A 16,770-nucleotide genomic window follows, 5' to 3' on the forward strand; every position below is an offset into this window, starting at 1 on the left:
CCGACAGTCCTTCTTTCCACGAACAATACGAGACTGGGATAGAAGGGAGAACCGATAGAGGTACTCAGGGTACCCTCCGCCACACACCGTCAGGTGGCTTCCGGAGTATGGATGTAGATGTAGATCTTCAAAATCTTCATCCCGTAGACGTTTCGCAACCTTATGCAGCGCAAAGCATCAAGCTATAATTATTGGAACATTTGATAAAGGAAACACTACACACAAACTCCAAAATAGGAAACCGTCTCTTCAGATAAATGAAACAACGCTGTACCACGACCCTCATTCTTTTAAAAGCCTGTTGAATGATTTGTGACTCTCTTCTGCTGGAATGCAATAGGGGATCATCAAACAGGGCTCTAGGCGATAACATTCATCACCCAAAATAACAGTGTTCGTAAATTCGATTAAAACTTCCCCGCCGGGCGCTGTGGTCGAGCGGTTCTAGGTGCTTCAGTCCAGAAACGCTCTGCTGCTACGGTCGCAGGTTCGAATCCTGCCTCGGGCATGGGTGTGTGTGAGGTCCTTAGCTTAGTTAGGTTTAAGTAGTTCTAAGTCTAGGGGATTGATGACTTCAGATGTTAAGTCCCACAGTGCTTGGAGCCATTTGATTATGAACGCTTCCCGGACACTTGAATTTCTCCATAGTCGACTGTCATTTACTGACGCGGGCTAGCTAGCCTCAACGCTATGTGAGCTGCTCCTTTACACTGCACATAGCCTGCACATTTATAATAGTGAAACCCTTTGCTATCCTACACTCGTCGACGTACTAAATGGGTTTCTGAATTCGTATGTACGGGAGTCAGTTACACCCACAGAACCGGCAAATTTACGTTTCCAACCACTCGTTTCTTGCCGCTGTCACGTCATGTGTTGACGGCGGAAATTTGATTCGGATGTCATTTTGTTCCATTATCTCCTTAGAAAATCAACTCACTGTTTTGATGAATGACTATTTCTTCTGTTATGCCGGACTGGAATCCGAAGTCAGCTGCATACAGAAGAATCCTCTGTTCTAATGATACTGCTCATCATCTTTCCCCCGTGTCGGGAAAAAAATGAACCGCAATCCATACAACATTTCCTTCGTTGAAACGATATAGAATTTTATAGTGCTCTCCCAGCGGACATCGACGTGGTCTGTAGCATTTATCACGGTGTACACATGCTACTAGTTGAGCCATGTCTGCGTTCTGCAAACGTGAGTCTGCTACTGACCAGCCTTCATATTTTAGGAGCTGTTGCTTCCAGACTGAAGTCAGAGTTTCTCTTTATTCATACAGTTTATCTAATGTCGAAGCCAGAGCACAAGGCGAAGGAAAAGCGTTTTTCTCCGTTTTGTCATAAATTCTGAAGAAATTTCCTTCGAAGGAAAATCGTTTGCTTCACTTTATTTATACGGTCCAATATGCTCAATGGAAAGACTGCAAGGAACCACACAGTGAGAGAGCAAACAGTCTTTAACTGTTCCTAAAACTTTTTTTAAGACTGAAAATATTTTATGACACCCCACACGATTCGGTTACATAGATAAAACTAAAACTAAAACTTAATAAAGCTTGATAGTCGACTGAAACAGACTTTAATCAGCCAAAACTGATATGATTACCTTCCGCCTTCTCTGTTCCGATGTGCCCTCTCAGACACGTGAAGACCAGAATTATTGAAAAGTTATGTGGAAACTTAAGTATAACCCTATGACCCGTGCGCACTAACTGGCAACTGTAAAATTATTACTCATAAATATGCTGATGAGCGGGATATTTATTTACCTTGTGTCTTGTAGCAATCAGTATGCCAACGTATAAATTTACTTGGCATCCAGAGGGAAGATTTATGACATTCCAGTAGATAAAACTGCTCCATAAGTGAATACGAACATAATTATGAGCAATAATTCAGAGTACAGATATGATGATAATAAATTTTTAACTATTTGACGAGGATGAAGGCTACATATGCTCGCATGATTTGTGATAATTTCAATAATCCCCGGTAAAAATTACAAGGAAGCAAAATGAGTCGGATCGAATCCAAACCCATTATGTAGATGATTAATTCAAACGAGTTGAAAGTTTTCCTTTAGTAATCATCGTTGTTCTTCTTGAGAATGCACGTAGTTGTATACCTTTTGGTTGTCCTATCATGTACTTTTTGTCACTTACGAAGAGGAGTGTGATGGAGTTTACTGAACACTTAAATGATTTCAAACGTTAGCTCTAGCTGAGACTTCTCGCTACCAGTCACCAGTTTTCATACGAAGACCGTCTGCTTGAAACAAACATGGGAAAGGCTATCTTATATTCGGAACGCGTAATGGCCAAATAAACATATATTACGGATGATAAGGTTCATAAATTAGTTCACATGTCACTACGAAATGCTTCATACTATTAATACAGATTGTTTCGCTCTTTGTTTTCACTCAGGTTCCGGAAGGCAAAGCAACGGACATGAAAAAATTACACGAAAACGTTAGAAAATTATGAAACAGTGTATCTGCGATATTTTTTTCAAAGCTCTGCCAGCAATTTCTGTACACAGCATAAGTAATACACCCTATCTGCCTGTTTTTTTACTAGGCTAACATTATTCTTTGCTAATGCGAGAAGTTGACGCTTAATTAGATTAAACAAATGTTTACTTTTTACAGTGATTATCGTCATAGTAAAGTAATCAGCATTTAGTTTCTACACAGTATCCTGAATGTGATACTTCCAAGGCAGCTTTTCATCTACATGCAATTGCTAAGAATTTAAAACGTTCGATTTAGTTGATAATTTCCTGTGATAACAAAATTTCGCTTACGAGAGTGTTCCATGTCAGTAACTATATACATTGTACATATTTTGATGCATTATGAGACTGTTTATCCACAGTCTCTCATTCCCGTATTGGCTACATAAATTTTCATTGCGTTATCACGTCTTCCACTCATCATCTGCAAAAAAGGAAAAAATGTGTACTGACTCTCCCAGTGGCCTAATTTCCAACACCAACAATTTTTTTTAATAACCTGTCATGTTCAGTGGACACACACACTCAAACACACGCACACACACACACACACACACACACACACACACACACACACACACACAGACCGAGAGAGAGAGAGAGAGAGAGAGAGAGAGATTATATACAGGGTGTTACAAAAAGGTACGGCCAAACTTTCAGGAAACATTCCTCATACACAAATAAAGAAAAGATGTTAAGTGGACATGTGTCCGGAAACGCTTAATTTCCATGTTAGAGCTCATTTTAGTTTCGTCAGTATGTACCGTACTTCCTCGATTCACCGCCAGTTGGCCCAATTGAAGGAAGGTAACGTTGACTTCGGTGCTTGTGTTGACATGCGACTCATTGCTCTACAGTACTAGCGTCAAGCACATCACTACGTAGCATCAACAGATTAGCGTTCATCACGAGCGTGGTTTTGCAGTTAGTGCAATGTTTACAAATGCGGAGTTGGCAGATGCCCATTTGATGTGTGGATTAGCACGGGGCAATAGCCGTGGCGCGGTACGTTTGTATCGAGAAAGATTTCCAGAACAAAGGTTCTTAGGGAACACGGAACATTCCAGGCTATGAGTCGCGACTGGGGAAGACGTAGAACGACGAGGACACCTGTAATGGACGAGGCAATTCTTCGTGCAGTTGGCGACAACCCTAATGTCAGCGTCAGAGAAGTTGCTGCTGACAAGGTAGTCGGCCGCGGTGGTCTCGCAGTTCTAGGCGCGCAGTCCGGAACCGTGCGACTGCTACGGTCGCAGGTTCGAATCCTGCCTCGGGCATGGATGCGTGTGATGTCCTTAGGTTAGTTAGGTTTAGGTAGTTCTAAGTTCTAGGGGACTGATGACCACAGCAGTTGAGTCCCATAGTGCTCAGAGCCATTGTTTTGCTGACAAGGTAACGTTGACCACGTCACTGTATGGAGAGTGCTACGGGAGAACCAGTTGTTTCCGTACCATGCACAGCGTGTGCAGGCACTATCAGCAGCTGATTGGCCTCCACGGGTACACTTCTGCAAATAGTTCATCCAACAAGGTGTCAATCCTCATTTCAGTGCAAATGTTCTCTTTACGGATGAGGCTTCATTCCAACGTGATCAAATTGTAAATTTTCACAATCAACATGTGTGGGCTGGCGAGAATCCGCACGCAATTGTGCAATCACGTCATCAACACAGATTTTCTGTGAATGTTTGGGCAGGTATTGTTAGTGATGTCTTGATTGGGCCCCAGGTTCTTCCACCTATGCTCAATGGAGCACGTTATCATGATTTCATACGGGATACTCTACCTGTGCTGGTAGAACATGTGCCTTTACAAGTACGACACGACATGTGGTTCATGCACGATGGAGCTCCTGCACATTTCATTCGAAGTGTTCGTACGTTTCTCAACAACAGATTCGGTGACCGGTGGATTGGCAGAGGCGGACAAATTCCATGGCCTCCACGCTCTCCTGACCTCAACCCTCTTGACTTTCATTTATGGGGGTAAGTTTGGCCGTACCTTTTTGTAACACAGCCCATACATAGGGACAGAGTGATTCAGTTGTTCCTACCTATGGATTTTATGTAACCACACTGCACATTTCATTCGAAGTGTTCGCACGCTTCTCAACAACAGCTTCGGTGACCGATGGATTGGTAGAGGCGGACAAATTCCATGGCCTCCACGCTCTCCTGACCTCAACCCTCTTGACTTTCATTTATGGGGGTAAGTTTGACCGTACCTTTTTGTAACACAGCCCATACATAGGGACAGAGTGATTCAGTTGTTCCTACCTATGGATTTTATGTAACCACAACGCCTTCCAAAACTATGCGCGAAATTTTCATATTCTCTCGCTTTCCACACGCAAACTATTAGTTCTACATAAAAATTGGACAGGACCTCCTTGTAGGAAATTTAATGCAGCTACCTTTTCTACTGGATACGTTTACGCTAGAGGCTGAAAAATACGACCAGAAAACTGTGGCCTCCAGCAGATACTGTCGTAGCTATACAATGCAAAAAAACGAAACCGCAAAAATGTGCCGATAAACCAGAGACCGCTTTTGGCAGATCCTCATTGTGCTGTTGCAATGAAACGGTGTACTTTCATACCACACACGTTATGGCATTAAATGCATCAGATATGGGAAGTCTTTAAATATCGATACGTAGTTTCCTGACATTTTATTATGACATAGATCCTCAGTTTGCTGATGTTTTGAAACAGCTTATATTCATAACACGTACTTTATAATAATAATAATAATAAATCAAATACGGAGTTTTAACTCCATATAGTATGTCGGCTTCTACGTTTTGCTTGTGACATAAAAACGATGTGGCATCTCACTGACCATGTTCCTCGCCAAAAGGCAAAAATATGACATACCAAAGTCTTCATTTCCCGCTCCGCAGTGTAGTGGAACGTGGAATCCCACGCTGTGACGTCACCAGCTTTTCGTCCATGCGAATTTTCCCATCCCATGAGTCAGTAGGCGCTTTTTCTCTGGCGTTTTGGCAGATATTTACAACAAACAAATATTGCTTATCATGTCTTCGACGCAACGCCCAGTGTCGACGGAATGCGTCTGTTTGTTTCCCGTTACAAACTAAATTATGTTTAAAGTGAAATCTTGCGTCCCATTAGATAGAGCAGTCCCAAATTAGTCTAATGCGATATCTCGTTTATCGATATGTGTTAACAAGGATAGTAGAACACGGAGAATAACAAGCGACAGCTTGCCCTGGCCTGCTGTGACTCAACCGCCACGCAGCAGCGCTTCCCCTATAAATACATATCGATAAAACAATTAACGCACTAGACAAATTTGCGACCGCACCTTCGAATGGGCACGTAAATTCCGCTTTAAAAATAATTTCTTTTGTAACGCAAAATCAACTGACGCTTTCGCTCGACATGCGTCGCATGAGAGAAATGATGAGCAGTATTTTTTTAGGTTAGCTCCAGCTGCATAATGCAGAGACGAAACTGCCGATATCTGCCGAAACAACAGGGAAAATGCGCCTACTCTCATGAGAGACTCCCGGTAGACAGGGTGTAACGGGTATAAGTGCAGATATTTCTGATGGTGATAACATACATCAGTATTTACGTCTTTTGAAGAGCTAATAATTATAGCTATTACAAGATGCATGATTTTAGTTTGGGTAGTACCTTCCCAAGTTCATGTGGCAAAAGCAAGCCATTAATACCGATTTTCCCCTAGGCAGCAGGAAAGGTGTTGTAAGTGCGAACGCATGGACGGAAAATGGTTAGTCTATACTGACAGGCGTATTCCAGTTAGTGGTGCAGTTCGACCGTGCAGAAAATATCAGTAAGTAAATTGTGTGACGTGTTTGCGGGAAGGCTCTTCGACACAGAGGGGGAAAAAAAGAGCCAACAAAATGGCTCTGAGCATTGTGTGACTTAACTTCTGAGGTCGTCAGTCCCCTTGAACTTAGAACTACTTAAACCAAACTAACCTAAGGCCATCACGCACATCCATACCCAAGGCAGGATTCGAACCTGCGACCGTAGCGGTCGGGCGGTTCCAGACTGTAGCGCCTAGAACAGGTCGGCCACTCCGGCCGGCAAAACAGCCAACACACGTATTAAGGTACCACATGTAAAAATATTTGCACTTACACTAGTTAAATTCTGCATGTAGGCCTATAATAACAATAGACCCAGAAGAGAACGCTGTGGTAACCCCCGCCCCTCCTTTTGGCACACCACAATCAAATTCTGATCTAGCTCCTGTTTGTTGGCACTGGATGATAGCTTTTTTGCTTCTTTTTTTTCTCCTTAGAAATGGAATAAACCATTAGTGACCTTTTTCCTTAATTCTATGATGCTGCAATTTATGCACAACTGTAGCGTGGTATATACAAGAAAACGCGTTCAAAAAATGGTTCAAATGGGTCTGAGCACTATGGGACTTAACATCTAAGGTCATCAGTCCCCTAGACTTAGAACTACTTAAACCTAACTTACCTAAGGACATCACACACATCCATGCCCGAGGCAGGATTCGAATCTGCGACCGTAGCGATCACGCGGTTGCAGACTGAAGCGACTAGAACCGCTCGGCCACCCTGGCGGCTATCGCGCCTTCGATCCCGTAAAAAGAGCCTTCAAGGGGCGACGAATCCTGTCGCATGAGGATGTGCAGAGGCATATACGGACTTCCTCGTGCAGCAGGATACGGCGTTTTACCAAACGGGTACCTTCAACCTGGTGCTTCGGTGGAATCATTGTTTCAGTGCTCGCGGCGATTTTATCTCATTGGCATACCGATTCTGGACTGTACGGGCTTCGAACGGAGACTTTTTGATTGCTCCTTATAAATAAAGACAAACCAAAATATAAACGACCACAGTAGCGTTAATTTTCAAATGCGACTTCCAGACAAGGGACTTTCAAAAGAGTATCAAACTGTGATTGGCGTGGATATCACTAAAAGAACAATGCACTGGTGTATGTTTCTAGAGTAACAGCGTTCAGTTATGGAAGTAATTAGCATATATTACAGTGCAAACTGTAAAAGCATTGTCCAGCATGGTACTACGTGGAGCGAAAACTCACTTATTTTTCTCTTTTACAGGTAAGTCATCGCGGAGGTTACTGTAGTATCGAGTGCCTATTTCCGTAAGTAAAGCTTACCACTGTATAGAAATTAATAAAATACATTTTACAGCTACAAATATTGTTAATTTATTCATAACGGGTTTGTTTGTGTTCGCTTCTCTATGCAGCTTAGTTTTGCGGCCAAGTGTTTGGAGAGTGTGAGACATATTCATATTCGGTACTTCGAATTTTCTGTGTACATATACCTATGCAGTGCTGTACAATGTAAACTGTAAACCATGATTATTGTGTAAATGATATCTCTCTCTCTCTCTCTCTCTCTCTCTCTCTCTCTCTCTCTCTCTCTCTCTCCCTCCCTCTCTCCCACCCCCCCCACCCCCCCCTCTCTCTCTCTCTCTCTCTCTCTCTCTCTCTCTCTCTCTCTCTCTCTCTCTGTGTGTGTGTGTGTGTGTGTGTGTGAGAGAGAGAGAGAGAGAGAGAGAGAGTCTTTGAAGATCTGAGATTCGTTAGCTGACTGACCCGAGAATTTCTTCCTCTCGATTATCATTTCGAGATGTGAAGATATTGATTCTCTAGCTTGGTTCGGATTCCGACTTGAAGTACATACAGTTTCCTTAGTGACCGGCTGCGTCAATTCTAACGTCGCAACAAGGAAAGAATAGACCGTCTCCGGTAATATGGTACCCGATCACAGTATTGCACAGGCGAAAAGGTAGCAGCGCGGCCTTGAATTCCTTCGATGGCTGGTATCGTAGGCGGACGTAAGATTTAAAGAACGTTTCTTTGTATGAACATTTCGGTATACCTTAAGAATGTGGCCAGTAAATGGTAGTACCTAAAGATGCCGACTATTTTCTATATGGATATTCGTAGCATTCTGAAAGGACGAATACCATTGTGTAAAGTTCCTTAATGTTTTCATTAAATCTTTTTGTAAACGCACAGTCTAGTTAATGCGTCGAAATCTCCGGGTGTAAGAATAGCTTTACGCGTACTGTAATGGAGTGTTAGGGCCGATACTGCCAGTGATATAAATGACATGGTGGATAAGAAAGGGAGAAACGCGAGGATGTATACGAACGATGGTTATGTCTACATGGAAGTTGCAACGCCATACAACTGTAACGGAATTCTGGTAGATCTGCAGCTTGGAGCAGGGAATGCCAGTTGACCCTCAACATGTCCCGCACAGGCCATGAAGGCCCAAAGGTACCGACTGGCCGCAATGTCATCCTCAGCCCACAGGCGTCACTGGATGCGGATATGGAGGGGCACGTGGTCAGCACACCGCTTTCCCGGCCGTATGTCAGTTTCCGAGACCGGAGCCGCTACTTCTCAGTCAAGTAGTTCCTCAGCTTACCTCACAAGGGCTGAGTGCACCCCCGCTTGCCAACAGCGCTGGACAGACCAGATGGTCACCCATCCAAGTGCTAGCCCAGCCCGACAGCGCTTAGCTTCGGTGATCGGACGGGAACCGGTGTTACCACTGTGGCAAGGCCGTTGGCTGCTTCTTGTAATAGCTGGACTTTACTGCTGTTTATCCTTTTGTTAAGTTTCTTCGCGGCGCTTGGATGAAGCTATAAATAAGAGTAAAACTTTTGTTTACTGTATTAACACATTTGCTAATCGTTTCTGCTCCTGTCCAGCTTCCCTACAAAGACAGCTGATTCACTACTCTGTATCCTACCTCTCCTTAACATACTGTACGAAGTAGTACACAACAATGAGTCGATGTAAAGTCAAACACGTTAAATATTTAGTGAAATTTTTAGAAAACACTATCGAAATGTAATTCAACTATGACCCCTCCTCCCATGTGTGGCCGATTCAGGAGTACTGCTAGTCAGTGTGGGACACTTGAAAAACAGGACTGATACAGACGACTAAGACGAGGACAGAGGTTAGTGGGCGCTGTGGACGTGCTCATTCAACTCCAATAGCGGAAGCTGTAAGAGAGGCGTAGTCTTACTCAAAAAGTTTACTGTTGTAGAAATCCCGAGAGCGCACATTCCGGGAAGAGTCGGGAAGCACATTACTTCCTCCCACACACGTGACAACGGTGCGAGCATTTTTACATCTACACCTACACTCTGTACGCCACTTTAGGATGAGTGACAGAGGTTTCTTAGTGTACCACTACCACCCCCCGTTTCCCCTTTTCGACTTCCGGTCACGATTGGTGACACACGTGACAACGGTGCGAGCATTTTTACATCTACACCTACACTCTGTACGCCACTTTAGGATGAGTGACAGAGGTTTCTTAGTGTACCACTACCACCCCCCGTTTCCCCTTTTCGACTTCCGGTCACGATTGGTGACACACGTGACAACGGTGCGAGCATTTTTACATCTACACCTACACTCTGTACGCCACTTTAGGATGAGTGACAGAGGTTTCTTAGTGTACCACTACCACCCCCCGTTTCCCCTTTTCGACTTCCGGTCACGATTGGTGACACACGTGACAACGGTGCGAGCATTTTTACATCTACACCTACACTCTGTACGCCACTTTAGGATGAGTGACAGAGGTTTCTTAGTGTACCACTACCACCCCCCGTTTCCCCTTTTCGACTTCCGGTCACGATTGGTGACACACGTGACAACGGTGCGAGCATTTTTACATCTACACCTACACTCTGTACGCCACTTTAGGATGAGTGACAGAGGTTTCTTAGTGTACCACTACCACCCCCCGTTTCCCCTTTTCGACTTCCGGTCACGATTGGTGACACACGTGACAACGGTGCGAGCATTTTTACATCTACACCTACACTCTGTACGCCACTTTAGGATGAGTGACAGAGGTTTCTTAGTGTACCACTACCACCCCCCGTTTCCCCTTTTCGACTTCCGGTCACGATTGGTGACACACGTGACAATGGTGCGAGCATTTTTACATCTACACCTACACTCTGTACGCCACTTTAGGATGAGTGACAGAGGTTTCTTAGTGTACCACTACCACCCCCCGTTTCCCCTTTTCGACTTCCGGTCACGATTGGTGACACACGTGACAACGGTGCGAGCATTTTTACATCTACACCTACACTCTGTACGCCACTTTAGGATGAGTGACAGAGGTTTCTTAGTGTACCACTACCACCCCCCGTTTCCCCTTTTCGACTTCCGGTCACGATTGGTGACACACGTGACAATGGTGCGAGCATTTTTACATCTACACCTACACTCTGTACGCCACTTTAGGATGAGTGACAGAGGTTTCTTAGTGTACCACTACCACCCCCCGTTTCCCCTTTTCGACTTCCGGTCACGATTGGTGACACACGTGACAACGGTGCGAGCATTTTTACATCTACACCTACACTCTGTACGCCACTTTAGGATGAGTGACAGAGGTTTCTTAGTGTACCACTACCACCCCCCGTTTCCCCTTTTCGACTTCCGGTCACGATTGGTGACACACGTGACAATGGTGCGAGCATTTTTACATCTACACCTACACTCTGTACGCCACTTTAGGATGAGTGACAGAGGTTTCTTAGTGTACCACTACCACCCCCCGTTTCCCCTTTTCGTCTTCCGGTCACGATTGGTGACACACGTGACAACGGTGCGAGCATTTTTACATCTACACCTACACTCTGTACGCCACTTTAGGATGAGTGACAGAGGTTTCTTAGTGTACCACTACCACCCCCCGTTTCCCCTTTTCGACTTCCGGTCACGATTGGTGACACACGTGACAATGGTGCGAGCATTTTTACATCTACACCTACACTCTGTACGCCACTTTAGGATGAGTGACAGAGGTTTCTTAGTGTACCACTACCACCCCCCGTTTCCCCTTTTCGACTTCCGGTCACGATTGGTGACACACGTGACAACGGTGCGAGCATTTTTACATCTACACCTACACTCTGTACGCCACTTTAGGATGAGTGACAGAGGTTTCTTAGTGTACCACTACCACCCCCCGTTTCCCCTTTTCGACTTCCGGTCACGATTGGTGACACACGTGACAATGGTGCGAGCATTTTTACATCTACACCTACACTCTGTACGCCACTTTAGGATGAGTGACAGAGGTTTCTTAGTGTACCACTACCACCCCCCGTTTCCCCTTTTCGACTTCCGGTCACGATTGGTGACACACGTGACAACGGTGCGAGCATTTTTACATCTACACCTACACTCTGTACGCCACTTTAGGATGAGTGACAGAGGTTTCTTAGTGTACCACTACCACCCCCCGTTTCCCCTTTTCGACTTCCGGTCACGATTGGTGACACACGTGACAATGGTGCGAGCATTTTTACATCTACACCTACACTCTGTACGCCACTTTAGGATGAGTGACAGAGGTTTCTTAGTGTACCACTACCACCCCCCGTTTCCCCTTTTCGACTTCCGGTCACGATTGGTGACACACGTGACAACGGTGCGAGCATTTTTACATCTACACCTACACTCTGTACGCCACTTTAGGATGAGTGACAGAGGTTTCTTAGTGTACCACTACCACCCCCCGTTTCCCCTTTTCGACTTCCGGTCACGATTGGTGACACACGTGACAATGGTGCGAGCATTTTTACATCTACACCTACACTCTGTACGCCACTTTAGGATGAGTGACAGAGGTTTCTTAGTGTACCACTACCACCCCCCGTTTCCCCTTTTCGACTTCCGGTCACGATTGGTGACACACGTGACAACGGTGCGAGCATTTTTACATCTACACCTACACTCTGTACGCCACTTTAGGATGAGTGACAGAGGTTTCTTAGTGTACCACTACCACCCCCCGTTTCCCCTTTTCGACTTCCGGTCACGATTGGTGACACACGTGACAACGGTGCGAGCATTTTTACATCTACACCTACACTCTGTACGCCACTTTAGGATGAGTGACAGAGGTTTCTTAGTGTACCACTACCACCCCCCGTTTCCCCTTTTCGACTTCCGGTCACGATTGGTGACACACGTGACAACGGTGCGAGCATTTTTACATCTACACCTACACTCTGTACGCCACTTTAGGATGAGTGACAGAGGTTTCTTAGTGTACCACTACCACCCCCCGTTTCCCCTTTTCGACTTCCGGTCACGATTGGTGACACACGTGACAACGGTGCGAGCATTTTTACATCTACACCTACACTCTGTACGCCACTTTAGGATGAGTGACAGAGGTTTCTTAGTGTACCACTACCACCCCCCGTTTCCCCTTTTCGACTTCCGGTCACGATTGGTGACACACGTGACAATGGTGCGAGCATTTTTACATCTACACCTACACTCTGTACGCCACTTTAGGATGAGTGACAGAGGTTTCTTAGTGTACCACTACCACCCCCCGTTTCCCCTTTTCGACTTCCGGTCACGATTGGTGACACACGTGACAATGGTGCGAGCATTTTTACATCTACACCTACACTCTGTACGCCACTTTAGGATGAGTGACAGAGGTTTCTTAGTGTACCACTACCACCCCCCGTTTCCCCTTTTCGACTTCCGGTCACGATTGGTGACACACGTGACAACGGTGCGAGCATTTTTACATCTACACCTACACTCTGTACGCCACTTTAGGATGAGTGACAGAGGTTTCTTAGTGTACCACTACCACCCCCCGTTTCCCCTTTTCGACTTCCGGTCACGATTGGTGACACACGTGACAACGGTGCGAGCATTTTTACATCTACACCTACACTCTGTACGCCACTTTAGGATGAGTGACAGAGGTTTCTTAGTGTACCACTACCACCCCCCGTTTCCCCTTTTCGACTTCCGGTCACGATTGGTGACACACGTGACAACGGTGCGAGCATTTTTACATCTACACCTACACTCTGTACGCCACTTTAGGATGAGTGACAGAGGTTTCTTAGTGTACCACTACCACCCCCCGTTTCCCCTTTTCGACTTCCGGTCACGATTGGTGACACACGTGACAACGGTGCGAGCATTTTTACATCTACACCTACACTCTGTACGCCACTTTAGGATGAGTGACAGAGGTTTCTTAGTGTACCACTACCACCCCCCGTTTCCCCTTTTCGACTTCCGGTCACGATTGGTGACACACGTGACAACGGTGCGAGCATTTTTACATCTACACCTACACTCTGTACGCCACTTTAGGATGAGTGACAGAGGTTTCTTAGTGTACCACTACCACCCCCCGTTTCCCCTTTTCGACTTCCGGTCACGATTGGTGACACACGTGACAATGGTGCGAGCATTTTTACATCTACACCTACACTCTGTACGCCACTTTAGGATGAGTGACAGAGGTTTCTTAGTGTACCACTACCACCCCCCGTTTCCCCTTTTCGACTTCCGGTCACGATTGGTGACACACGTGACAATGGTGCGAGCATTTTTACATCTACACCTACACTCTGTACGCCACTTTAGGATGAGTGACAGAGGTTTCTTAGTGTACCACTACCACCCCCCGTTTCCCCTTTTCGACTTCCGGTCACGATTGGTGACACACGTGACAATGGTGCGAGCATTTTTACATCTACACCTACACTCTGTACGCCACTTTAGGATGAGTGACAGAGGTTTCTTAGTGTACCACTACCACCCCCGTTTCCCCTTTTCGACTTCCGGTCACGATTGGTGAGCTGGAGGGATGGTAAGTCTTCCTGTGACCTGGAATCTCACTAATGTTACCTACATGGCCATTTGTTCCTCGTATATGTAGAGCATCGTGTAGGCTTACTTTTGCAGAAACGGAATTTTAACTGTAAACACCGTGTGTTGACATTCCGACAGAGACGACACCGCGACAATACGCTGTGTCTTCCAGCTTCAGCACGTTTCCAGGAACTGCTGGAGCAGTCTCCCAGAAAAAGACCAAAGGCAGGGAGTGTCGAGCTCATTCGCAGTGAGAGTATTCCTGCAGTGACTCTTCTGGAAGCAGCGGCTGATAGGTTCCCAGAAGCGGCGGTCGGCGTGGCAGTGATTGCCACTGGGAACGGAACGGTGGATTCGTTCCGAGTGTCATCGCTGGCGGGCTTTGTGCCGTGTCGCAGCGGAACGGCAGGCAGACTCGGGAGCATCCGCCGACGGCCGTTTGTCGCTCCGAACCCTTTTTAGAAAGGGTGGAGGCCCTCCACGCCCGAACCGGCATCGTGACCATCACGAAAGTTCTACTCTCACTTCTGCGTCTGGGTATGATTACCCACTAACATGGGTCTGTCGAGGTGACAGAAAGAGGACGAAAGCGACTGAAGTCTAGCTGTTTCAAGGGCAGATGGATAGGAAGAGGGGGGAGGGGAGGGAAGTGTCAAGGCAAGCGCCAAGGGGGAGGAAAAAACCTCTACGGCAGCGTGGTCGCTTAGTAAGAGCAGTAGCGATTTTCTTGCTTGCTGCGACAGATGCAAGGATAAGGTAATTATTAGTTATTGGATATCGTGGAAAATTCGGTGCCAGAGTCATGGCTTAAGTTCGTCACAGAGCGAATCAGTCCAAATTGGTGAGAGGTACTGCTCAGGGTGGGCTCCGATGTTGTCTCCTGGGCGAGCTGCGGCGTCTGCGCGCCTGTGACACGCCGTGGTTGTCATGACAGGTCGAGTGGTCATAAATCGATCGTACAGTGTGTAGGTTGTGTGGGTTTTGTTTTAATCCCGCTCGTATGGCAGTGTTCATTCATCTGGTAGTCGCAATCAGATTTGCTGACATGGAGGAGTCCGGCGATATTTCCGTTGTGTCACAGGAGTACCGATTCACCGCCAGGGATCAATGAAGGTTGTGACACTGTTCAGACTGCCATGTGACGAATAATGTTTTAGGGATGTTACTGAAATGTCGTCTGTTTGCCTTACTACACAACCGGCATCTGCATGTTCATAATGGTCTGTCATCTCGAAAACAAGCAGGTGTTTCAAGCATAGTGGCTGCAACTTCAGCCACACGGGCATCATCTCATTTCCAGTGTCTATTGTGTCTACGTTTCTGGCATTTGTAGACTTGGAGAAAGCTTTTAACAATATTGACTGGAATAATCTCTTTCAAATTCTAAAGGTGGCAGGAGTAAAATACAGGGAGCGAAAGGCTATTTACCACTTGTACAGAAACCAGATGGCAGTTTTAACAGTCGACGGGTATGAAAGGGAAGCAGTGGTTGGGAAGGGAGTGAGACAGAGTTGCAGCCTCTCCCCAATGTTGTTCAATCTGTATAATGAGCAAGCAGTGAAGGAAACAAAAGAAAAATTCGGAGTAGTTATTAAAATCCATGGGGAAGAAATAAAAACTTTGAGGTTCGCCGATGACATTGTAATTCTGTCAGAGACAGCAAAGGACTTGGAAGAGCAGTTGAACGGAATGGACAGGGTCTTGAAAGGAGGATATAAGATGAACATCAACAAAAGCAAAACGAGGATAACGGAATGTAGTCGAATTAAGTCGGGTGATGCTGAGGGAATTAGATTAGGAAATGAGACACTTAAAGCAGTAAAGGAGTTTTGCTATTTGGGGAGGAAAATAACTGATAATGGTCGAAGTAGAGAAGATATAAAATGTAGACTGGCAATGGCAAGGAAAGCGTTTCTGAAGAAGAGAAATTTGTTAACATCGAGTAATGATTTAAGTGTCAGGCAGTTGTTTCTGAAAGTATTTGTATGGAGTGTAGCCATGTATGGAAGTGAAACATGGACGATAAATAGTTTGGACAGGAAGAGAATAGAAGCTTTCGAAATGTGGTGCTACAGAAGAATGCTGAAGATTAGATGTGTAGATCACACAACTAATGAGGAGGTATTTAATAGAATTGGGGGCAAGAGGAGTTTGTGGCACAACTTGACTAGAAGAAGGGACCGGTTGGTAGGACATGTTCTGAGGCATCAAGGGATCACAAATTTAACATTGGAGGGCAGCGTGGAGGGTAAAAATCGTAGAGGGAGACCAAGAGAAGAATACACTAATCAGATTCAGAAGGATGTAGGTTGCAGTAGGTACTGGGAGATGAAGAAACTTGCACATGATAGGGCAGCATGGAGAGCTGCATCAAACCAGCCTCATGACTGAAGACCGCAACAACACAACATTGTTATCCCGTACACCTAACGCATCGTCTGCCCGCACAAAAGTACGTAGTGACCACGGTGCTGCCCACCTCAACAGCTGCGCAAAACTATGTCTACATGTTGTCTGACATCAACGGCAAACAACAATCACAGCCTGACAGCTAGTGGGATATTC

General features: G+C 45.7%; 1 protein-coding gene and 1 pseudogene across 1 annotated transcript in view; one reads left to right on the top strand and one right to left on the bottom strand.

The window, feature by feature from the left end:
• The window catches only part of LOC126335023 (frizzled-4), a gene marked incomplete at its 5' end in the record, with an annotated part of 385,645 nt that overhangs the window by 196,716 nt on the left and 172,159 nt on the right, over window positions 1–16,770 (top strand). The gene's annotated exons all lie outside the window — the stretch shown is intronic.
• LOC126337206 (5S ribosomal RNA) lies at window positions 8,981–9,098 on the bottom strand (annotated as a pseudogene).

This window comes from Schistocerca gregaria, chromosome 2 (assembly GCF_023897955.1).
Source record: "Schistocerca gregaria isolate iqSchGreg1 chromosome 2, iqSchGreg1.2, whole genome shotgun sequence".
NCBI lineage: Eukaryota > Metazoa > Arthropoda > Insecta > Orthoptera > Acrididae > Schistocerca > Schistocerca gregaria.